Here is a 25,505-nt window from a genome sequence, read left to right on the forward strand (position 1 = left end):
TTCACTTTTGAGATTTAGGGACATGGAACACCGCACTAGGTCACAATCTTATAAGGCTCAAAGTACCTCAGTGTAACAACAATGCAGCAAAGTATGCCTTTAGTATTTATGAACCCGAGAGGTGGAACAGACTGCAGGACTCCCTAAAGCTGGAGCAGCTTGTCTCTCTGGAGAGGTTCAAGGCTACAATAGAAGGTGTGCTCCATGTGCACTGTACATTCTTCTAGTCTTGTTTTTATTCTGGATCTTATGACTTCATACTTGTTTTTATATTATGTTATTTTATGTTATGAGGTTTTGTCATAATGCTCCTATTTTCTTTGTTTTTTATTGTAATCGGGGCGGCATTTAAAAGAGAGCTTGCTCTCAATTGTCTCCCCTGAATAAATAAAGGTTTCAATTCAATTCAGTAAGGAAACAATTTTGTGAACGAGAGATCTTGGCGTTTCTCTGCAATTCAAAGCAGAAAAGGGCCCATAGGCCACTGTTCTGCCTCTAATGGAGAATAGTGAGTTTCCGCTGCCGTTTGCTTTTTGAGTGACGTTTTCCATCACTTGAACCAACTCAACATGGAGCTGCAGGGCAGAGATAAAAGTGCAGGGTAAATACGTTTCAAAGGAAGCTCACTTTTCAGCTGATCTGTGTCCAGGGGAAACGCTCCACTTCTCCACCTTACATAAATCAGGCCTACACATCACCGAGCTGATGACGGGAGTTATGGACACGTTTGAAAACAAACTTTGCCACTTGGTTAGATGAATTGGGTTCCCCCACAGAAGGGATGAGATTTGTGAAGGACCCTTAACTTCGTGAGCATGTTGAGGGAGAGTTTGCGTTGAAAGCAAAGGAGCTGGTAACGAATGACTTGTCTGACACAACTTGTTGACATTCATTCATCAGATGACCTGCGATAGTCATTCCAGCTAGCAGGTTAGGAAAGTTCTGGTCTCATGAAGTCAAGTCCCTCATTCGAGGGGCACTTTTTATCCTGAATGTTTGGCTCAACTTACACATGAGAGTCTCTCAGACCTGAACGCCATTCAAACTAGGCTAATTGTCGCTCCCCCCTCCACCACACACTTACTTCACGGCTCTTGCTAGATGGAAGAAATATCAGTTTCCTCATTAGATAAATGTTGGCTAAGTGTAGGCTAGGCCTACATATTGGTAACATCAACATGTACTGTATGTCAATCCCATGGATATATTACTACAATAGATCGAAAAAATCTCATTCCCTCATTAGAAAAATGTTGGCTGAGTGTAGGGTAGGCAATCATACTGATACGTTGTTCTAATTCTATTCAGGACCTGTGTTTTTGCTCAGGCTGTGCACTAGGCTACTGCGGTTACCTAAGTGGATGAGTTAACTGAGTGAAATTCTACATATCCGTGATACGGCGCACCTGAACGGATTTTATTGATTAATACTGCCATGTACAAATGCCTTGGGCCTATGTGTTGTGATACAACACAATGCACTGATCTACAGTATTTACAAAATACAATATACAGTGCAGCACTCTTATGTTGTTGTTGTTGTCTGTCTACCAACAGAAACACAGAGGCCATCATTTCACTGATCCAGTATTGAGCGAGCTCCAGTTTTTATGCAGGCTCTCACTGGGCTACAATGGAAGTCAATGGGGTATATGTAAATGTGTTGGAAACACTATGATGTGCTTTTCTGAGACGGGGGAAGCACAGGGTGTAATCTCACCAGTCTCAGTATGCTCTCCTGTGGGATGTATCACACTTTGAATAGTTTTATGTGCCTGGCATGACATAGTCTTCCATGGGAGCAGTGAAAACAAGTGCCAGGGGATCGCTCATGTCCAAACCATGCCAAACATGTAAAAATATTTGGATTGCGATAATTGCTTTTTTCAGAGTAAAATGAATACGATGTGAGACACAGACAATTAATGTTAGCTGGCAAACTAACGTTACCTCCAAATATGGATCTGGCTGGGGCCTTCAGGCGGTAAACAGTCTGGTTATGTTTTTAAACCTTTTATTCTGTTGATGGCTAGACTTGATCTTTGTCTGGTGTGTCTTTTTTTTAAAGATGTTTATATATATATATATATATATATGTATATATATATATATAAATGTTAATTATTTGCTGTTTTTGCAAAAAATAGTAGCTTATCTTTCTGTACTAAAATATCTGATTCATGAGAAAAAAAATCAGATAAACTCTGTTTACTGCACAGCTGAGTCATGGAATTAGTCTTTTTTCTCGAATCTCACTCTAATCTCACTATCTCTAGTCTCCTACTCGTCCTCCATCTGATCGCTGCCTAAATCCTTTTTTCTTTTTCAAGATGCTTCTTACTATGAAAGATTCAAATATTTTCTAAGCCTTTTTAGTTCGCCACATCAAGATTTTCACCGGCTCCATCCATCTAAACCCCCCCCCCCCCCCCCGCCACTAAATATCATCTGCAGGCGCCACTAGCTGTTCACGTCTCAGTAATTCAATAACAAACAGGCGTCCACACTTTCCACTACCTCCCCAAGACTTTATTAAGGGGCATTATTATGGTGTGCCGGCTCCATGGCGATTCAGATTGAGGGCAGAGTGGTCAGCCTGTCTAAACAATTGATTTATTATGCGGTATGAAAACACTGTCTGGAGATTGGCTTGCAAACAACTGAGTCCCTGTATACTGCAGGAGTGCATACAAGTGTGTTGGATTGGCTGCTATAGCTGGACTTAAATGTAAATGTACTTCTTTATCTAACTTGTAACTTACTGGACTCTACCTTACAACTGAAAAAATGACAGTATACAGCAGTATTAAAGGAGAATGCTTGTTTTTGACAACCTGGACCTTATTTACGGCATATTATGAGACGTTTGACTCACCGAGATAACTTTGGTGTAATTTGGAGGCATGTAGAAGAAATGTAAAATCCAGCGCGAGCCAAGTATATCCATGTAATGGCGGCGGACGAGGCACTGAGAATGCAGCTTCTAAAAAATCTATTTTCTGCCGCGAAACGGTTGTTTTCATCAATCTGTCTTTATGAATCACTAGTTGTGCTTACATAGAGCGAGGGCTTGTTGTGGTTTTTCACATGCCTCTGTAATATGATCTTTAGAAACGTCTTTAGAAACGAAATAGCTTCCCCACTTGCTCCAGCACGCATGCGCACAGCGTGCTGGAGCAACGCTTGCGCGCTGTGCGATTTAATTTACACCAAAAAGTCACGGGGAGGACTGAAACCCACACACCCGGCTGCAGACGAGCGTGGCGCCAGCCAGGTGTGCACGGCAGGGCACTGTCTGTCTGCGTTTGCCTCGCTTGCCCTGTGAGTTCAGTAATACGATTTGGTGCAGTGTGTGATATTTCAATCGGGTAATTCCCCGCCCCCTGAGCTAGAGGGGGAGCATGCCTTGAATATGAGCTGCTACTTACGGCGGAGTTCTGCTTTGAATGCGAAGACAAAAAACACAATTCCCTCAATAGCTGAAGAGAGAGAGAGTGAGTGAGAGAGAGGGAGAGAGAGATGGAGGGGGGAGTGGGTATTAGTACAGTCGTCAACAATGAGGATGGCTGAACCTTGAGTCTCTGCCCTTATACTATAGTGACTCAGTCACAGACATTTATAAATTGTATATTTGATATAGGAAAATATGATTAATTCCTTTTAGCCAATGCACTTTGTTATGGAGATTCTTACTTTCGGGGAGTGATTCAGTTAAACTAATGTATGATGTCATTTCAGTTTGCCTAGCACACACTAGAGATTAACAATAAGAATGCACGTTTTCACATGGAGCTTGCTAGCTAAATGACAAATGAATGAAAAATGACATGAAAAAACAAGCCTGTGCCAGAGAGTATATGCTCAGCGAATACTGCACAATCACGTACTGTAGCTAACGAAAGTGAAAGCTTCAATCAATCTGTTGCATCAAGGCGAAATCAAAAACATTAGCTCGCTAGCCACATCTCTTTTAAAAAATCAGGTAGAAAGTGTGTTGTTATTATAGTACATAATATTGGTTCCGCCCTATGTTGTTGTACCCGGACCGGGACCTGACAGGAGGTCCAGAGTGCCTGGAAGTAAGGGATGAGCAACTTGTGATTAAAAGCCAGCTCAGAAACCCAGCCTGTTTATTACTAGTTAGGAACACTGGAAATAACAAACATAACATGGTGTCAGAAGTGGGATCCAAGGAAGACGTCAGCCATAGTGAACATGGAACGTCCACAGAACAAAGAAGAGGTGAGGAGATTTCTGGGAATGGTCACATATTTGGCTAAATTTATCCCCCAGTTGTCTGCCCAGTCAGCACCACTCAGATGGCTTCTAGAGCAGAAGAATGAGTGGGAATGGTCCCATGAGCAGGAAGAGTGCTTCCATAAGCTGAAAGAGATCTTAACCAAGGAGCCAGTGCTCAAGTTTTATGACCCAGAACGGAGCACTAGGATCTCGGCAGATGCTTCTCAGTACGGCCTAGGGGCAGTACTGCTACAGATGTATGACAACAGCTGGCAGCCCGTAGCCTACGCGTCTCGTGCATTGACAAGTGCTGAAGTTAGATATGCACAAATAGAGAAGGAACTTTTAGCCAGCACATATGCATGTGAACGTTTCCATCAGTACATATATGGAAAGGCTTTTGAAGTGGAAACAGACCACAAGCCCCTAGTATCGATAATGTCCAAGCCCCTCAATGATTGTCCTCTGAGGATTCAGCGACTGTCAATCAGACTGCAGAAATATGACGTGAAAATGGTCTATACACCAGGAAAATTCATGTTTGCTGCTGACACGCTCTCACGCGCAGTCAACAAGATGGAAAGTCCAAATGAACAGCAAAGTGTCGAAATAGAAGCCTATGTTGATATGATTGTCACATCACTTCCTGTGTCTGCTGAGCGAACAGAGAAGATCAGGAAAGCAACTGAACTAGACGAGACAATGAAAGAGCTCAAGAAGACCATACTGAAAGGGTGGCCTGTGCAAAAGCGTGATTGCCCAAGTCAGATCCAAGATTACTGGGCATGCAGATCAGAGCTCTCAGTTGCTAATGACATTGTCTTTAAAGGAAGCAGGTTTGTCATCCCGGCATCCATGCGTAAGGAAATGTTGCAGAAAGTGCATGAGGGACATTTGGGTGAGGAAAAATGTAAACGTAGAGCGCGTGAAGTAATGTACTGGCCAAGGCTCAACCAAGACATCAGCCACACCACAGCTGCATGTGAAATATGTCTCACCTACAGGTCCAAACAACAAGCAGAGCCGCTCATGCCCCACCCTGTACCTGATCGCCCGTACCAGAAGGTCGGAGTGGATTTGTTTGACTGTGACGGTAAAAGCAACATTGTAGTCACAGATTACTTATCCAACTACCCGGAAGTTGCAACACTGCAGTCAACATCCAGCAGAACAGTCATAGCCTACCTTAAAACAGTCTTTGCGAGACATGGAGTTCCCTGTGAGGTGTTTTCAGATAACGGGCCACAGTTCTCCAGCAGCGAGTTTGCTGATTTTGCACAGGACTGGGGTTTTCACCATGCCACCTCAAGCCCTAACTACCCGAGATCCAATGGGCTCGCAGAGAGTTCAGTCAAGATCGTCAAGGCTCTCATGAAGAAGGCTCAAGATGGACAGGAGGAGTTCCAGAGGAGTCTGATGATATACAGGAGTGCCCCTTTGGAAAATGGTTTGTCCCCAGCCCAGATGCTGATGGGAAGGCGCTTACGCACTAACCTTCCTATCCATGAGAACCTGTTGACACCTGAAGGAGCGCATAAACTCAGGACAAGGAAACAAGAACAAAAAGAAAAACACAAATTGCAACATGACAAGAAGGCAAAACACTTAACAAGCCTCAAGCCAGGCGATACAATCCGTATCCTGGATCACACAAAAGACACATGGAGGCAAGGAGGATGCATGCAAAGAGAAGTTGCACCACGCTCATACCTGATCCAGACAGACCATGGTGCAGTTCTGAGACGAAACCGCGTGGATCTGAGACCACAGGTGACGGTCCCAGAGACAGACTCTCAAAAAGGAAGCACTGGAGAACTGTTAGATGCTCCCAGGAGTGAGCAGTTTGGTCAGAGTTCTCCAGACCGCAGTGACTCTGTCATGCCAAAAGGGGGCAGCACACCCTCTGAGACCTGTTGCAGGCCTAAAAGGACTGTTAAACCTCCTGAGAGGCTTATTGCACAGTGCTAAAAACCATGTGGGCTGTGGGCAAGAGACAGAGTAAAGAAAAGAGGACACTTATTGTTGAAAGTTAAGTGAAAATGAAAATGTTTGCGGGAAAAAAAAAAAAAAAAGGATTGTAAAGAGATATGTGATACATATGCTTATTATTTGTGTTATGAAGGCCCACAATCTTAGTCTTAGTTTCCCCAAATCAGCTCTATTTTCCCCTGTTATTTTCCTTATTATTGCCATACATTTCATATACACTTATGAAGGTGTACATTGTTATTGTTAGTATATATAAGTTCAGTTAAGATTTATATAAGATATGTTAAGTATTTAGCAAGCGCCAGGTTAGTGGGCGTGGTTTTGATTGGCGTACGTGACTTGACGCATGTTTTCTGTTTTATGGCACGAGCCCTGAGGTAGTCTGTGTGTTAGGTGAGGAAGAGCGGTCACGTCCCGATCAGCCAAAAAGTCGGCGAAGTATAGAAAGATTAGCCTCTTCAAGGTGGACTCGTTACTGTGTAGCCTACTGTGTGATGCTGTCTAGGAGACCTGCCTGACTGTTAGTAGTAGATCTCTAGCTACCCGCATCACCGCGGGAGTTCAGCGTTTGTAGTGAGCTAACAGCGCTAGCCGGTTTAGCTGTGTGTTCCCGTTAGCCAGCCTTGCTAGCCGCCGGCTACTAACGTTGGCGCATAACTAGCCGAGAAAGAAGACTAAAGCCAAACGAAGCCGTCGCCTCCGAGGTGAATTGCGACCGATCGCCAACACCACCGGAGCGGACCGGATCACCGGAGCTGAACCTCTTCACACCTCTTCACGCCTCTTCACACCTCTTCGTTTACTACGAAGACGCCCCATTCCCTTCCAGTTGCTACGTCACCCCCCCCCAATCTGCTGCCTTCCTCTCAAATCACCTACGAGCTCCAACCAGGCCTCAACGCGCTCTTTTTCAGTCCGGGACTCGAAGCCTTTTCAGGCCAGGTACCGTGTGTGTGAGTGAGTGTGTGTGTGTGGCCGGCGGGAGGGAGTATATTGGGATGTATATATAATTTGTATGAATAAATGTGTTTGTTTATATTTGATACATTGCTGTGTGTTTAGTTGTCTGTATTGTTTAGTTTAACCGCTAATCTAGTATTGGGTTTGAGTATTATAGTGTGATTAGCTGAGTTATAGCTTGTATTATTATATATTATGATATATATGTTTATTCAATATTATATGCTAGTTTAAAGGGTTGCTGTCGCCCCCTGCCTCTATCCTCCTACACTGCCCATCTAGCTCAGAATTAGTTAGATAGCCAGCCCTTCCTAAAGTCATACAGTCCTTTAGCTACTCCCTGGTTACATTTGGTCCTTCGAGCCGGATAGGTTTGTGTAGTGATAGCATGGCTGAGCGCAGCCAACCAGACAAGACAGTTAGCCCCCCTTCTCCGCCCCCTGAGCCAGAGCCACGACCACAGAGAGTCCCCCGGTTGCCTCAGAGGTTACAAGAGTATGAGCTTGAGCTCGAAAGCTCACTGAGTGGTAGTGAGGAGCGCACTCCACCGGACACAGTGGTCGGAGAGGCCGAGGTGTCCGCCGGCGCGCGGGTGGCTAGCACCGAGACAGCCATCAAAGAGCACCAGCCTGAGGATGAGATGGCAGAACAGCAGGGTTTTGCCGTAGAAACGGAAGAGCAGGAAGGAGAGCGGTGCTCTGTCCGCTCAGAAGAGAGGTACAGGCCCGAGGCCCGGTCTGACAGCGCCTGCGCGCGGAGGAGGGAGGGCCTCAGCCTTAACGATCTGCCTCCCAGCACGGCGCGCTCGAGACCTAGCTCCCGCCGTTCAGTGGCTTCCTCCCGGTCCAGGGTTTCCGTGGGCAGTTCTGCCTCTGGGGCGGATAGCATGCACTCCAGAGGGAGTAGTGCCGCGCTGTCAGAATGTATGCGCCAACAGGCCGAGATGGCGTTAGAGCGTGAACGCCTCCAGTTCGAGCGCGAACGCCTCCAGATGGAAGGAGCGGAACGTGCGGCGGAGAGACAGCGTCAGGAGGCGTTAGAGAGGGAACGCATCCAGTTCGAGCGCGAGCGCCTCCAGATGGAGGGGGCGGAACGTGCAGCGGAGAGGCAGCGCCAGGAGGCGGAACGTACGGCGGAGAGGCAGCGCCAGGAGGCGGAACGTACGGCGGAGAGGCAGCGCCAGGAGGCGCTAGAACGTGAACGCCTCCAGATGGAGCGCGACCGCCTCCAGATGGAGAGAGAGCAACTGCACGCGGAGAAGATGGAGGAAGCGATGCAGACCATGCGTGACATGTGCATCAGCAGAGCTCCGTCGGCCCGTAGTTCCAGAGCATCATCCGCACGCCCATCGCGAGTGCCATCTCCTGAACGCCCCACCGACGGCTCCATGAACCCCGCCATGACTGTACAACTACAGGCCCAGCTGACCACATTGAAGGAAGAGGACCAGGGACCCGACCGCTACGCGGCCCAGAGTGAGCCCCCGTCGCTGCCCGGGAGGGGAGCCATTCCACAAGAGCGTAGCACACCCCCAGGTCCTCCAGCGAACCAAAGGGCATGCAAGCCGGAGACCCAGACAGTCACTCCAGCCCCTCCGACCATCCACTACAGGATGTTTCCCCAGGTGGAGGGACCCAAGTTCCCCTTCTTCAAGGACGAGGACAGGAGCCAGTATGTGGAACTACGCATCTGCCTAGACACGCTCCTGGACGACTCCTGCTCAGAGTCCTACAAATATGCAATTCTCCTTCAGCATGTGAGGAACCCCAGAGCCCACAACATGGTTCTGGCCCATGCCTCCTCACCGACGCCTTACACCAGAGCGCTCGCCGACTTGGATGCCCGCTACGGTCGTCCTTGGAACCACGCCCTTGCTGAACTGCAATCCCTCGAACAGCAGGCCCCCATCAAGGATGAACGGGCGCTGGATGACTTCGCGCTCCGCGTGCACACCTTGGTAGGAATGCTGAAGACGCAGGGCCCAGCTGGCGCCAGCGAGATCAACAGCACCTCCAACGTAGAGCGGCTGCTCCGCAAGATCCCACGCTTCCGACAGGAGAGGTTCCGGCGACAGCAGCGCATTCGTAACCCCGGGAAGTTGGGTCTGAGCATGGCTGCCTTCGCGGAGTTCCTACTGGAGGAAGTGCATGACACCAACGTAGACGCCATGAGTTACGCTGAGCCGAAGAAGGAGAGGGAGAAGGGAGACCGCTGGGACAGGCCGAGCTCGAACAGAGGACGCCCAGTAGGAGTGCTGCACACGGAGGAGGAGCCTCGGAGAGAGAGGAAAGCCCGACCTGAGGGAAAGGATTCCTCTCAACCCCCTCAAAAGGGACGGAGAGGTCCACCGCCATGTCCGTACTGCACCAGCGAGCACTGGTTCAATGAGTGCAGTGACTTCAACAGCCTGAGTACCGAGGCCAAGCAGAGGTGGCTCGAAGAGAACAAGAGGTGCTGGAATTGTGGGCGCGACCATCTGGCTAAGAACTGCACCTTGAGGCGAAAGTGCAACCGCTGCGAGGAGGTCCACCTCAACATCCTACACGAGGTCTCCCTCGCCAGGTCCACGGAGGGCACCAGAAGCCCTAGGTCCAGTAGCGCACCGGAAGAGGAAACACCTGTCTACTACCTAGACCCAACCCAGAGCAGCGGCTCCAAGGTCCTACTGAAGGTGGTGAAGGTCCGACTCCACCACAACAACGCTGTGTACGACACATACGCCGTTCTAGACGATGGGTCGGAACGGACCATCCTTCTCCAGGAGGCAGTGCGCCAGTTGGGGCTCCAAGGGACTGAGGAGAAGCTGACTCTGCGCACGATACGTCGCGACCTTAAAGAGGTCACCGGGGCGAGGATCAACTTCTCTATCTCCCCGGCGGGGCGGCCGTCGGACAGATATCAGCTTCAGAATGTCTTCACCGGAGACCAGCTAGCGCTCTCCCGCTACGACTACCCCCTGGAGAGATTACGCGCAAGATATCCCCACCTACGGCGAGTAGACCTGCATCCGATAGAAGGAGCGGAGCCCACCCTTCTCATCGGCTCGGACAACGCTGCACTGATCGTGTCGCTCCGTCCTCCGCTGAGAGGACCACGAGGCTGCCCGCTGGCTGTTAAGACTGTGCTTGGGTGGGCCCTCCAAGGCGCTACTGAGTGGAGAGATAGAGACGGGAGAGCTACGTCATCCCTCCATGTCCGAACCGAAGAATTGCAGACCATCAACTGCCTTCACACCAGTGTGGACTCCACGAATGCGGCGCTACTAGACAACGTCCAGAAGCTGTGGACACTAGACGTTACGCCCTACAAGAACGAGAAGCTCTACGTACGGTCAAAGGAGGACGCCTACGCCATAGACCTCCTTAAAGCAAAGACAGTGCGTATTGAAGTCCAGGGCGTGAAGAGATACGTCACACCACTACTCCGAAGAGAACCCATGCCAGAGTTTCGAGTGTCCCCTCGAACCGTCCTGCAGTGTCTGACCAGCACTGAGAAGCGTATGAGGAAAGACGAGGTCCTTGCTGCTTCTTACAGAACGGAGATGAAGAAGCTGACGGAGTCCGGTCTGGTGAAGAAGCTCGAGCCAGCCGAGGCGAATCAGAGTGCCGAGTCTTGGTACCTCCCGCACCACAATGTGCACCACAACGGGAAGAACCGAGTGGTCTTCAACTGTAGCTACCAGGTGGGGAAGCTCAACCTCAACCACTATCTTCTCCCTGGTCCAACCTTGACCCCAGCCCTCTTGGGAGTCCTGGTGAGATTCCGTCAGCAGCCGATCGCAGTCAGTGGTGATATTAAGCGAATGTTTCACCAGGTCAGGATGTTGGAGGAAGACAAGCCACTCATGAGGTTTCTCTGGAGAGAGGACCCGAGCGACCCCGACCCCTCTATCTACCAGTGGGAGGTGCTACCCTTCGGGACGACCTGCAGCCCCTGTTGCGCCACCTATGCGCTACAGACTCATGCCGCACAGGAGACGGCACCTCCTGGAGTGTTCGACGCCGTCCATAAGAGTTTTTACGTGGACAACTGCCTCCACAGCTCGAAGACAGCCACGGAAGCCCGCCAGCTAGTCCAGGACCTGCGTGCTCATCTCCAGGAGGGTGGATTTGAGATCTGCCAGTGGGCCAGCAACGACCCGCAAGTCATCAGAGACCTCCCGGAGGAGGCCAAGTCGACCAGCAGCGAGGCTTGGGTCTCTCACTCACCAGATGACGCTCAGGAGATGACGCTCGGACTTATCTGGCAGTTCCAGACCGACACTCTACGCTACCGCAACAAGCCTGCCAAGCCCCAACGTGTCACGATGAGAACGATATACAGCACTCTAGCGAGTCAGTACGACCCACTGGGATATATCGCTCCCTTCACGACGATGGCCAAGGTGCTTGTCCGGGAGCTGTGGGCCCAGGAACGAGGATGGGACGATCCTCTGCCTCGTCACCTAGAAGAGAAGTGGAAGGCCTGGGAGCAGGAACTTCCCACTCTCCAGCACATCCAGCTGCAGCGGAGCTACTTCCCTCCCTCCACGGACCTAGAGAGGAGTGTCATCACGCTACATGTGTTCTGCGACGCCTCGGAGATGGCGTACGGGTCCGTGGCGTACGTCAGAGCGGCAGAGCTTGGAGGTGAAGTCCACGTCTCGTTTGTCCTGGCACGTTCCCGAGTGGCGCCGAAAAAGCAACAGTCCATCCCAAGACTGGAGCTGTGTGCTGCCCTGAACGGTGCGCAACTGGGAAGGTTCCTGCTCGACGAGCTCCAGCTACCTCTGACGAGCGTCACCATGTGGTCAGACTCAACTACCGTCCTCCAGTGGTTGAAGTCAAGCTCATGTCGGTATAAGGTGTTCGTGGGCACCCGAGTCGCAGAGATTCTGGAGTTGACTGAGGTGAACTGCTGGCGTTATGTAGACACCAAGAGGAACCCTGCTGACGTCATCACGAGAGGGGCAACTCTCCAGGATCTGGCTGAGCCCCACCTGTATCACACGGGACCAGACTTCCTAAAGGAGCGGGAGTCAGAGTGGCCAGCCACGCCTGCGTTAGCAGAAGACAGAGAGGACAAAGAGCTGCGGAAGACGTTGTTCTGCGGAGCCACCCAGGTCGTAGACCCTGCGACTACTCCGGGAGAGGAGTGTGAGACGCTCGAAGAGCTGCAGAAGAGGATGTTCTGCTCCAAGGCCGGTCTACCCCTAGTTAATCCGCTCAGTGCCGAAGATTACACCGCTGCGGAGCTCCTGGTGCTGCAGAGTGCCCAACAGGATGCCTTCTCCCGAGAGCTGGAGTGTCTCGAGAAAGGGAAGCCGATCCCCTCGGACAGTAGACTCCGCGGCCTAGCTCCAGAGCTCGACGGTGGTCTCATTCGCGTGGGTGGCAGACTGCGCCGCGCTCAAGATCTAGACCTAGACACAAAGCATCCCATCGTGCTTCCCACTAAGCATCAGGTCACCAGGTTGGTCATCAAGCACCATGATGACAAAGTGCAGCACGCGGGTGGAGAACGTGTCTTCGCGGAGGTACGACGGAGATTCTGGATCCTCCATGGACGGGAGGCGGTACGGAGATATCAACGGTCCTGCTCGGACTGCCAGAGGTGGCGAGCCACCCCGCCGCAGCCCATGATGTCCGACCTGCCCGAGGACCGGCTGCGACTGAGACAGGCTCCATTCCACTCCACTGGGGTCGACTGTTTCGGGCCACTCCTAGTCCGGAACCGGCGAGCCTCAGAAAAGCGGTGGGGCATCATCTACACCTGCCTGACGACGAGAGCAATGCACCTGGAAGTTCTGCACCAGCTCACAAGCGACAGCTTCCTCATGTCCTTCAAGAGGTTCACCTCCAGGCGAGGGACCCCTAAGACCCTCCGGTCGGACAGAGGCACCAACTTCGTCGGTGGTGAGGCCGAGCTGAGGGCAAGCTACGCCGCGATGACTGAGGAGGCCCGTGACAGACTCGCCTCCCAGCAAGTGAAGTTTGAGTTCAACCCCCCAAATGCTCCACACTTCGGGGGAGCCTGGGAGCGGGAGATTCGCTCAGTAAAGAACGTCCTGCGTACGATTCTCGGACAGAAGGTGCCTACAGATGAGGTGCTGGAGACTGTACTAGCAGAGATTGAGGGCATCTTGAACTCCCGGCCCCTAGGCTATACCTCCAGTGATGTAGCAGATCTGGATCCCATTACGCCCAACTTCTTGCTGATGGGGCGGCGAGACTCTGCACTGCCTCAGGTAGTCTACGACCCTGCAGAGCTCACCGGAAGAAGATGGTGGAGGCACAGCCAGGTGCTCGCGGACCAGTTTTGGAGGCAGTTCATACTGCACTACCTGCCGACCCTGCAAGTCAGGCAGAAGTGGACGAGGGAGAGGGACAACTTGTCCGAAGGTGCCGTGGTACTGGTGATCGACCAGTCCCTTCCACGCGCCGCCTGGCAGACGGGCAGAGTGACCAAGGTCCTGCCGGGTCAGGATGGAAGGGTGCGGACGGCCGTCGTGGACGTTGGTGGTCGCACTTACACCCGACCTGTGGCACGCCTGATCGAGCTCCCTCAAATCACAAAGGACACTGTCACCTCATACCTCACGCTGCTAGAGCAGCCTAGCCAGTGTGCCTTCCATAGTTAAATGAAACCGAGGGTTTCATGGGGCGGCTGTTATGAAGGCCCACAATCTTAGTCTTAGTTTCCCCAAATCAGCTCTATTTTCCCCTGTTATTTTCCTTATTATTGCCATACATTTCATATACACTTATGAAGGTGTACATTGTTATTGTTAGTATATATAAGTTCAGTTAAGATTTATATAAGATATGTTAAGTATTTAGCAAGCGCCAGGTTAGTGGGCGTGGTTTTGATTGGCGTACGTGACTTGACGCATGTTTTCTGTTTTATGGCACGAGCCCTGAGGTAGTCTGTGTGTTAGGTGAGGAAGAGCGGTCACGTCCCGATCAGCCAAAAAGTCGGCGAAGTATAGAAAGATTAGCCTCTTCAAGGTGGACTCGTTACTGTGTAGCCTACTGTGTGATGCTGTCTAGGAGACCTGCCTGACTGTTAGTAGTAGATCTCTAGCTACCCGCATCACCGCGGGAGTTCAGCGTTTGTAGTGAGCTAACAGCGCTAGCCGGTTTAGCTGTGTGTTCCCGTTAGCCAGCCTTGCTAGCCGCCGGCTACTAACGTTGGCGCATAACTAGCCGAGAAAGAAGACTAAAGCCAAACGAAGCCGTCGCCTCCGAGGTGAATTGCGACCGATCGCCAACACCACCGGAGCGGACCGGATCACCGGAGCTGAACCTCTTCACACCTCTTCACGCCTCTTCACACCTCTTCGTTTACTACGAAGACGCCCCATTCCCTTCCAGTTGCTACGTCACCCCCCCCCAATCTGCTGCCTTCCTCTCAAATCACCTACGAGCTCCAACCAGGCCTCAACGCGCTCTTTTTCAGTCCGGGACTCGAAGCCTTTTCAGGCCAGGTACCGTGTGTGTGAGTGAGTGTGTGTGTGTGGCCGGCGGGAGGGAGTATATTGGGATGTATATATAATTTGTATGAATAAATGTGTTTGTTTATATTTGATACATTGCTGTGTGTTTAGTTGTCTGTATTGTTTAGTTTAACCGCTAATCTAGTATTGGGTTTGAGTATTATAGTGTGATTAGCTGAGTTATAGCTTGTATTATTATATATTATGATATATATGTTTATTCAATATTATATGCTAGTTTAAAGGGTTGCTGTCGCCCCCTGCCTCTATCCTCCTACACTGCCCATCTAGCTCAGAATTAGTTAGATAGCCAGCCCTTCCTAAAGTCATACAGTCCTTTAGCTACTCCCTGGTTACAATTTGAATGCATACAGTTAGAAACTAATGTTTTGTTATATGACTACAAGAAAAGAACAAGTTGTTTTCTTTTGAAAGAAGGGAAGATGTGTTGTTATTATAGTACATAATATTGGTTCCGCCCTATGTTGTTGTACCCGGACCGGGACCTGACAGGAGGTCCAGAGTGCCTGGAAGTAAGGGATGAGCAACTTGTGATTAAAAGCCAGCTCAGAAACCCAGCCTGTTTATTACTAGTTAGGAACACTGGAAATAACAAACATAACAGAAAGTTCATACATTTTTACGACATCGTGTAGAATTCATGCTAGCCAGTCAAATAACAATTGAATAGCGATATGGGGTCAGACCTCAATAGGTAAACAACGCAGCTAGGCTAACGTTAGTCACTAGCTATCTTGCTCAATAACACAAAAAGGACTCGAGAACTAGCTACCGTAAATAGCAAATGTAACACTGACATACCGACAGGTAATGTGTTGGATAGTTAGAAGAACTGAGAAGCATCGGGTCAATCTGCGATGAGCAAAGTGATTGACAGATAAGGTCTACTAGCTACCAGCGCTAGCCGCGGTCAAAAAGGAAATGCCAACGTCACTGAATGATACATATATTTTAGCCTACCTGGTTGAACCTGTAATGTGGTGTTGACGAGGGATATCAGGTCCTGAATGTGATGAACATGATATTATATCAATATAAGAATTGTGTTGAATCGCTGGGATGACAGCAGCAGTCGATCCTAGCCTCAATAGCGAAACGCACTTCCGGTAGCGTTCTTTCCAAGAATTTCAAAATAAATGTCACTAAACATTTTCAACAATAATACTTTTTATTTGACTGTGAAAACATAGATAACATTTTCTATTTAAAATGCGGTAAAGAAACACACATGCTATATATATATATATATATATATATATATATAATCTTGATTGCAGACACACTGGTCCATATCAGCAATTACATTAAAATGTCGGATTATTGAGGTAAAATCATGCAGAGGGATGTCTGTAAGGGCATACGGGTTAGATATTATGCGTGTATTTATTAAATATTTTGAAAGTTATTGGATTATGCGATAGTAGGGGATAACTCTGGGAATCATAACTTGCATGCACAACATTACAAAAGAATGAATGGATGCTGATGTTTGAAGTGTTCTTGGTCCTCGCGCAGGATGATTGCGATTTGCGAAAAGCTCACTGGCTGACAGACTCAACTGATGAACACTCACGGACTCAATGTAAGTGATTTGAATTCGATAAAAAACTAAAACAAAGTATCGTTTTCGTCCTGTACGATATCCACATATTAAAGCCATATGACCGACTAGTTTTCTTGTTGCTGCTACATGTTTATATGACACATTCAGTGGCACCTGGCAATACTACAGCTACAGCAGTGCTAGCTAGCTCGTCCAATCCCGATTGTTCTCTAGCAAAAAAATAGCTAGTTAACGTCAGCTAGCTGTCTATTTGAGAAAGGGAGCTATCATTCATCACTACCTCTATGTGTTATATCCATGTACTTGTCTTGTAATTCACTTTGTTTCAATGTTTGTTTCTGGTTCTTGGTAACAAGTGCAAGGGTGAAACTTTCCCTGTTCACTTTTTGAGTTTGCTTGCGCGCGAAAGTTTCAGGCCGGTTGCACTCTGGTCCAGTCCGAGATCTTTATATTGGCGTCAGGGACCATCTATTTCTCCAGAGTCCATTCACCTTTTTCACTCAGTCTTCTCTTCAGTATCTACAGATAATATTATTCCGTTACCAAAGTGAATACAGATTTCGAACGATGGAAACCTTTTCTCCAAGATGGCTTTACTTTTCCACCTTTTGTATAAAAAACAATTTTTTGTGTGTATTTAAATAGCACACATATCCATCAGTTTGGCTTTGTGATCTCTCTCCACAGGCTCTAGATAGTCTGGGGCCAATCACTTTGTATTTAATGGGTCTAGGGCGAATTGCATCATGACATGGAGGGCTCTAGGCATGATATGAATCTGATAGGGAATGGAAAACAAACTCTACTCCCCAAGGAGAGCCTGGTGAAGCAAGGTTATGTCAGAAGACCATATTGTGTCACATTCGCCCTGCTCTACCGAACACTGTAAAGCAAATATGAAGATTATACAAAAACCATGAAACAACTTGGGGTGTACTGGGATTTTCTCCCTCGCTCCTCCTCACCTGACCATCAGACACACTAATCTCTGCCGCAGAACTCCATAGCACCCAGTCGCCGACTGGCAAAGGTCAAGGTCTCCCTCTAGTCCCTCTACAGTCAAAACAACCTCTCCTGTCTTCCCACCTGTCCCGTCGGAGGTGTGTGCGTCGAACTCGCCCCTGTAGTTTCTCCCTTGTCCCCATCCCCGTCATCACGAGCCACGGGGCAAGTAGGCCGCGGGTGACTGAAAGCAGCCAGGCGTTGCCGGGGAGCGAGCACCTGTCACTTGCGCCCACTGTCTGTCACCTCTGCTGGAGCCGCTCCTGATGAGTCCTCTGTCAGGATGGCCCTGCTCTCAACGCTCGCTCCGTTGCCAACAAGTAATTTCTCCTAATTACTTATTTATTATGGAGGATATGGACTTGTTCCTCACTGAAACCTGGCAGCGGAATATGGAACACGGCCACCTCAACAAACCCTGCCCGGTGGACTGCAGTTCCATCAGCACGCCATAGCTGTACGGCCATGATACAGGTCTTGCAGTGGTATTATTCAGAGATCGCTTTGGTTGCCAGTCAGTAAGCTCTGAGACTTTTCCGTCTTTTGAATTTCAAATGACTGAAGTTGGTTGGCTGAAGCTGTTTTGTCCTATTTTAATTTACCACCCTCCTGGTCCTTTTCTTTCTGAGTTTTCTGAGTTCCTATCCTCAGCTATAAAGCTGGACAAGGTTTTAATCACTGGGGATTTGAATTTCCTCATTAATGAGGTCACCTTCAAGGCTGCTGCTGATTTCCTTGAGATTACTGAGTCTTTTAGCTTTGTGCAACATGTTTGGTTCCAACCAAAGTGGGGCATTTCATTTTTTTAAATGGTCTAAATATTAATAATGTTTACCTGGAGGATTTTCATGTCAGCCAGTGTCTTATTTGATGTCTGTTTTAATTTGGACTTGCTGGCCCATAGGCATGTGTCTCGTGCGCATCTTTAATCAGAGCACAGTGGAATCATTTTTGTCCCGCACCCCGGAGGCAACCAAAGAGGGGGGACTATAAGTTGGGCGGCGTTTGTGAGTCAGTCAGTCAGTCTGTGTGTCCCCCTGTAGTACCAGAATCCATCACCAAAGAGGCACTTTTTCAAATATTTTTTCCATTGCCAAATAGGCTACATTTTTTAATTTTTATATTAAAAAAAATATGCTTGGTGCCTCAGTAAAATACTCGGGAAACCATGTACTTTCTACATCCGCAGAGAGCAGAGCTTGAGGTGTTTAGTCGCGCTAGCTATGTCAGTATTTAAAAATTCATAATATTTAACTGTAGATGATACAGGTGCCTGGACTTGTTTGTCCCACTAGATGGAGCTTTGGAAATTCAGCCACTAGATTTTCCTCAGACTTAGAAATCCAGCCCCCCAGACTAACTGGGTATTTAGAATTAGAATAGGGAAGATGTCATCAACCGGATAAAATGAGAACAACATTGGTCCCAGAACAGAACCCAGTGGGACACCACATGACAGAAGTGCAGTGTCGGACGTAAACTGACTCACAGAGACCAAAAAACATCTATTGCTAGATATGATGACAGCCACTAAAAGGCAGACCCGGAAATACCAATTTGATTAGCCTCTTTAACATGATATCGTGATCAACTGTATCAAAAGCAGCGCCGCTGAGGTCCATAATGATTCTCCTCATCTGCAGCTATCAATGTAATTTCTGACCTTAAGAAGAGCTGTTGAATGCAGTTTACGGAAACCTGACTGTAAGCTGCTTGGATACAACTTTTTCTTGTACTTTGGACCAGAGGGGCAACTTGGATATCAGCCTATACTTCTTTGGGAGGGAGGGGCCAAGATTTGTTTTGATTTGTTTTTTTCAGCAGAGGCTGAGCTACAGTATAGCATGTTTAAGCTGGGTGGAGAGGGGACAGTTAAAAGAGAGAGGTTGATAATGGACACAATAGAAAGACCTATTGAATTAAAAACATTTAGCCTAGAAACAGGGATGAAGGAAGAACATCAAGGGGACTAGAAGAAGGCAATTCCATGTAAATGTCACCGTCACCATGCAAATAAACACTTTTCATAACAAAATCACTTTAAAATGTATTTCCCCTTTTCTACAGTCGGGTAGTATGTCAGTAGTTAACATGTATGGGCTGAAATCTGTGCCACTAGAAATTGAATTTGTATTATATGTATCTGAATTTGAATTGCACAGTTTGAATTTGAATAGCACAGTTTGAATTTGAATTGCACAGTTTGAATTTGAATTGCACAGTTTGAATTTGAATTGCACAGTTTGAATTTGAATTATTAGTGTAATTCAAATTCAAAACTTGTAATTCAGATTCAAAACTTGTTATTCAGATTCAAAACTTGTTATTCAGATTCAAAACTTGTTATTCAGATTCAAAATTGTAATTCAGATTCAAAACTGTAATTCAGATTCAAACTGTGAAATTCAGATTCAAAACTGTGAAATTCAGATTCAAAACTAAACTACCACCATCCGGGTCCTAGCCGGAGGAAGAGCAATCGATTTACGAACTGTTCATCGCTTCATAGCATCGCGAGCATAGACGTACTGTGCAACGTCATCATGGAGGATGGCGGTGCGGGACTTTCAAGCACGGTAATATAATAAAACCACATATTTACTAGTGTCTTTGCTTATGTAGAGTAAGAGATTGTATAACTGTAGCTGTTAGATTTGGTTAACATGGCACAGCGTATGTGCTGTTTTCGGGCGCAACGTCAGTTAGCAGCGCGAGCATAGTTAGCATAGCCGTACTGTGCTATTACCAGCACGTTCTGGATGGAGCTGCTGTTAGATTTGGTTAACATGGCACAGCGTATGTGCTGTTTTCGGGCGCAACGTCATGGCGAGCATTGTTAGCATAAGCTGCTGTACCGTGCTAATGTTACCAGTAAAAGCAAAGCAAAGCAAAGTTTGTTGTTTACCCAGGGTGTTGGACTGTTATTTTACTAACTTATCTACAGCCAGACACTGCAGGAAGCCTTGCTCAAGGGCTATTCAGCGGTGATTCATGATTGATGTGTGATTAATTGGGGAATCGAACTGGGCACCTTCCGGTATCAAGGCCGCCCCTCTAACCACTAGGCCACCGCTGCCTTATAGTACCGCCTTTAGTAGAGCTTAGATTCTCTGTCCGAGCCCGGCCCGACCCGGCCCATGGCCATGATCCATAAAATATTTAGACACCCCTGTTGCACATCACAATCTTTAATCAATCAGTCACATCATGTCATTGCATGTTTGGAACGGATGAAAAGGCTAATATGTAGCTAGTATTGCCAATGATTCACAGCAGTAGCAGGGTCTGACATTAACACCAAGCACCAGCCAAATGCTGGTAAAGTATGCAAGTGGCTGGTAGACTTGTTTAATTCACCAGCCAAGAAAAACAATGGTAATGTAATGTTGAGTGGCTGGTCAAATTTGAACATTCAGTAGCCATTTGGCAGGTGAGTCAAAAAGTTAATTTTGGACACTGAGAAGTAGTATATCATAATAACGCCAGCTGATGAAGGGGTTGCAGTACTTGATGGTTTATGCTAACTATTAATTTCATTACTTTTGCAGAACATTGTCCTTCAGGAGTGTTTGCAGAGATTCAAGGAACGACTGCAATGGGCCCTCAACAGCAACCCTCCTGATCTGGATTACTTAGAATATATAGTGACGCAGGAGAGGGTCTTCTTAAGTGCCTTAGAGAATGTAGGTCTGCCTAATGAGGTCCGTGAAAGACTTGATGAACTGAGCATGTTGTTTGAGATGAGGAACGAACCACCTCCCTGTAACTCTGTGGTGAAGATGCTGGGTCCCTGTGGACGTTTTAGGCTCCAGATCACAGAGGAACACCTACAAAGTCTTCTTCAGCTGGGTCTGTCTGCTACATGTGTAGCAGACATGGTTGGAGTCTCAAGACGTACCCTTTATAGGATGATGCAGGAGTACAACATGTCAGTTGGGAGCCTGTACTCCACCATGACTGATGATGCTCTGGATATGGAAGTGAGAGCAATCAAATCTAGACAACCTCATGCTGGATACCAGACTGTCAAGGGGTGTCTTCAAGCAGATGGTCACCGTGTACAATGGACTAGAATCAAAGCCTCTATGCATAGAGTTGATACAGAAGGAATCTTATCAAGAATGACAAGTATGGGCTGTGTTGTCCGGCGAAAGTACTCTGTTCAAGGCCCACATTTTCTGCAACATATAGACACCAATCATAAGCTCATCAGGTGTGTTTTATGGTTGAATATAGAATGACAAGAAACATATAATTGGAATTAATTTTTATTTGTGGGTAAATCATCTTCTGCCTTTTTATTTTTAATTTAACCCGTTCAATTTTTCAACAGATATAACATGGTGATATTTGGAGGGATTGATGGCTTCTCCAGGAAGGTATGTTTCCTACAGTAAAGTACTCACGAAGCATATATTAATGAAAAATTGCAATTAAAATGAATGCAATTTGTGGCTCTGTGCGCCGAAATTGAATGGGTTCTAAATGGGGCCATGCTACATATTACCATGGCAATAGAGACACACGGGCTCCTACAAATTCACGCCCCCAAGTGACAGCGGCCCCACATCGGGTAAGGAAGAACGGTGTAGTGCAGCTGTCAGTGCAATCCTTATGAGAGGCATCGTAAAATACCATGATTTCACTGATTGCCTACTGAGGCTGTAGCAATCTTTTTTGTATTCTAATAAAGGGTCCCATTAGTTTGATTTGTCCCTTTTAATGGGATATAACTGCCATCACAATATACAACCCACAACATACTATAATTTACTTCATCAGTGAGTCAAAAGTGCTAGCATTGGAAATCTTAAGTTTAAGTGGTCGCATGGTATATACGTCACGAACGCATCCCTTGAGGTTTTCAATACCAGGATACGCTTTTCTATCATGTATATTAGGCTCTCATTTAGGGATCTTCCCTCTTCCATGCTTCCATCTGGCGTCTTGCAAGGCATATTTCTGGATTAATACTAACCTGGAGAATTCACTCTGTAGTTGAAAATGTCGGGATCTTCAAAGTCGGCGCTCATAAATACATAGCAGTAAAGCCAATGATGTCACTGAAAAGCGACAGGTTCTCTGTCTACCGTCTCTCCTCTGCTCTGTTAACATTATGGGTAATTCATTTAAGTGGCAAATTAAATGTGACACATCATTTATTTAGAAAGCAAGAAGATATGTTGACAAAGACAGTCCATACATTGGAAAACATATTTTTTATTTAAATCAATATAGTCTTCAGTTCATGTAGGATTATTTTAAAAGTAGGCTAACTAAAGGTGAATTGCAGTGACTTCTATGGGCTGGCTTGCAGTATACTATTCACCTTACCCGATGTGGTGCCGCTGTCTCACTTGGGGGCGTGAATTTGTAGGCGCCCGTGTGTCTCTATAGCATGAGCCTTTGATATATGACATAATCGTGACATCACTCTTTTCGGGCTTTGATCTGTGACATCACTCTTTTCCGGGCTTTGATCTGAAGAAGGGGCGTGGCCTCCTCTCAGACCCCGTACATCAAAGCCAGACCCCCGTCATTCGGATCGGCTCCGAAATGTAATGGGTTCTAAGTGGGGCCATGCTACACCCTTCCACCGAGTTTTGTGAAAGTCGGTTCAGTATTGCCTTTGATCTATGGCCCGACCCATCGGCTTCCGATAACATGGCAGACCCTGATGTGCACAGAGGTGCGAGGGCCTGAACATTGCTGCGTGCAGCTTAAATTTCCTTTTATTTATTTTTATCAGTTTATTTACAAAACTTTTATTTGTTCTTCTGTAGATTAATTTTGTACATTTCTGTGAATGGTAGAGATGTAAGAGATTAATCGTGTATTTATTATTATTATTAATGCATAAACCCCCACCTCCCATCCAGGTCATGTACCTTGATGCTGCACCCAACAACAGAGCCAGTACTGCACTTCATTTTTTTCTGGATGGAGTGAGGAGATTTGGATGGCCTTACAAGTGAGTAATGCTGCAGTTAATTATTATTATTATTATTTAATGTTTTCTCTTAGTATACCTATAGAAAGTCAGCCATTTATTTAGGATGTTTTCTCTGTTGCATTTTCATAATCTTCTTGTGAAAGGAAATTATCCTGCGTTAGAGTACTTTTTTTTTTGATTATATTGTGTATGGATACTCATTTCAAAATTGGATGTGTTACAGGGTAAGAGGTGACCAGGGAGTTGAAAATGTCAACATTGCCCAGCTGATGTTCAGTGTGAGAGGCACAGGATGTGGAAGTTTTATCAGCGGAAAAAGTGTGCACAACCAGAGGTGAAGTATTCTTTTTGCAATAATAATTTTCATATTACCTCAAGATCCAAGTAATGTAGTTACATGCCATATTGGTGTGCCTTTGTGTGACATTTAACTCCAGCTGAATTACTGCTTGGATATTATTTTAGTTTGATTGATGTATTTGTATATGTATTTGTAGAATCGAACGCCTATGGAGGGACGTCTGGACAGGCGTTACACACGTTTACTATGACGTACTGCACAGCCTGGAGGAAGATGGATCCCTCGACATCTCGGATAATCTTCATCTCTTCTGTGCTCAGTACACCTTCCTTCCTAGACTCCAGGCTGATTTGGCCAGGTTTTCTCTTGGCTGGAATAGTCATCCCATCAGGACAGCGGGTTACCGTTCTCCTAACCAGATGTGGGAGCTAGGGATGCTCCTGCACCCCCACAGAGAGCCAGACACGTCCGAGGACAATGTGGCAGTTGAGTAATTACAGCATTGTATTGTCGTCGCGCTTTTAAATATGATTTGTGAATCTACATACTGATTTTCTCCTGATCGTTTTTTGTTTCTCTTGGTTTCAGGGAATCCAAATCGATGACATTGATTGGGAGTGCTCAGGGCTGTCCCATTCTAACTCAGCCACCCCGGGTGTTACTGTGCCAGAACTGGAATGTCCGTTGAATGCAGAGGACATAGAAACATTACGTTTCACCATTGATCCTCTTTCTCATTCCAATAATTTTGGAAAAGACATTTACTTGACCACATTGTCACATGCTTGTCACCTACTTCGCCATCATTGACAGCCGTGTCTGTGCCAATAATTGACTGGTATACTATACTGGTATAACGCCCATAGACATAGTCGGGACAGTTTTAATAAAAACGAAAGCTAATTTAATTCAAACCTTAATCTCGAAGAATCATTGAATGTTCTCTCAAAATTGGTGTCACCACCAGCCTATAATGTTTGTTTACCCGGTGCTTCTGCACACACAGGCTATACGGCACACTATAGCCTAGGATTATGGCAGAAACTTGTTTTATATTTAAAACGTTGGCGACAAGTCATTGTGGATCGGACATCACAGTGTAACCGTCTATCTGTGTAAGAAGAACCCCGAAACCCCATTCCAACTTCCAACTCAAATGTAGCCTAGTCAGACTCGAAAACCTCCGTGCCTCTGGGGGAGAAGTCCTGGACCTCAAATCTGAGGAAGAAGTCGTTCAGCTCATTAGCCCTTGCTGTGTCATCCAGGGGTATCAGCTGTTTTTTACCGGGGTTCATGTTTGTGATATTTTTTCATACAGTCCCATAATCTCCTATTGTCCATCTCTCTAAAGCTTTGTTCCATGACAGTGTGGTGTTTATCTTTTGCTTCTTTCAGCAGGTGATTGAGCTCTTTTTGTACCACAACTACAGCTGCATGATCGTTTTTAAAAGCACGCTTTTTCTTATTGATACATGCTTTAATGTCCTTAGTTATATAAACTTTATTGTTGGGGAAATGTAGGATTTCTTTTTTCTCATCTACATAGTACACACAAAAATGTATGTAATCGGTGATGGTTGTTGTGACCTCTTCAAGCTCTAGGCTGTGAAAAATGCTCCAATCAGTGCTGAGGAGGCAACCCCCAAAGTGTCTCTATACTGTCATCCGTCCATCTCAATACAGTTTTTAACTGGCTTACAGGACTTCAACACAATGTAGTTTACTATGTAGGAATGCAGAGAAACGTACAAGGGTGGATAATTACAAGTATTTCACTTTTTGTTATAATAGGACACAATAGGGCCCTGACAACAATAGTGGAACATTGTATGGAAAAATACAATTACATAAGACCTTTTAATAAATGTTATATAAGTGTAGTCCTGGAATCCCACTTTGCTGTCACAGAAATCGTTCCTGCTGTGTACGTAATAAATCACACAATACTTTAGTTTTAAAAGTACTTTAATTAGAAATAGTTTTTTCAAAGTTCTTTAAACTT

The 25,505-nt window shown here is 46.8% G+C and overlaps 1 long non-coding RNA gene across 1 annotated transcript; it reads left to right on the forward strand.

Moving 5' to 3' along the window:
• The first annotated feature begins 19,675 nt into the window (after positions 1-19,675).
• On the forward strand, positions 19,676-25,428 carry LOC311328314. Its single transcript, XR_014631201.1, has 7 exons — positions 19,676-19,825; positions 20,798-21,462; positions 21,583-21,628; positions 23,129-23,220; positions 23,426-23,536; positions 23,700-23,988; positions 24,092-25,428. It is a non-coding gene; the product is annotated as an uncharacterized lncRNA (long non-coding RNA).
• Positions 25,429-25,505: the final 77 nt, after the last annotated feature.

Source organism: Borostomias antarcticus (genome assembly GCF_949987555.1).
Source record: "Borostomias antarcticus genome assembly, contig: scaffold_65, whole genome shotgun sequence".
NCBI classification, from domain to species: Eukaryota; Metazoa; Chordata; class Actinopteri; order Stomiiformes; family Stomiidae; genus Borostomias; species Borostomias antarcticus.